We start from the raw sequence: 590 nt of genomic DNA, 5'->3' as shown, positions 1-590 counted from the left end.
GAAACACATATTTATTATAAAATGTTACATGAAAACCTTTTCATACTATGATGCATAAACATATTGCCATTTTTTATAATTTCATAAACACGTATTTATTATAAAATATTACATGAAAAACATTTATTTTCATATTTTTATAAACATACAGTTATTTTTTTTTATCATTTAATAAACGTATATGTAATAAAAATTTCAAATTCGAAAGCTTCTTTTTCCAATTCCATAAACATATTCTTTTTGCTAATTTTATAATTATATTTTCATTATAAAAAAATCAAATAAACAATATTTCGATCAGGTACCCCACTTATGTTATCGATCCCCCCCCCCCCCGATTTTTTTCTCAAAATTGGTTGGCTCCTTTAGCTGATCGGCGTCTGACGTTGGATTACAATCAAACCCAAGCATATATCACCATGTTCCGAGCGAAACTGGGCGAGGCCGAGTGGACAATTAGTTCCATATGATTTAAATCCTGCAAAAGTTTCTAATATAAGGTAAGAGAGCTCCTAGCAGGGATCGACCTATAATAGTTCCAGACTGAATCGAAACTTTTGTAGTCAGACTTAAAATAATATAAGAAACGT

Source organism: Euprymna scolopes, chromosome 31 (genome assembly GCF_053919585.1).
Source record: "Euprymna scolopes isolate OS-2025 chromosome 31, ASM5391958v1, whole genome shotgun sequence".
NCBI lineage: Eukaryota > Metazoa > Mollusca > Cephalopoda > Sepiida > Sepiolidae > Euprymna > Euprymna scolopes.
This window is presented reverse-complemented; position numbering follows the sequence as displayed.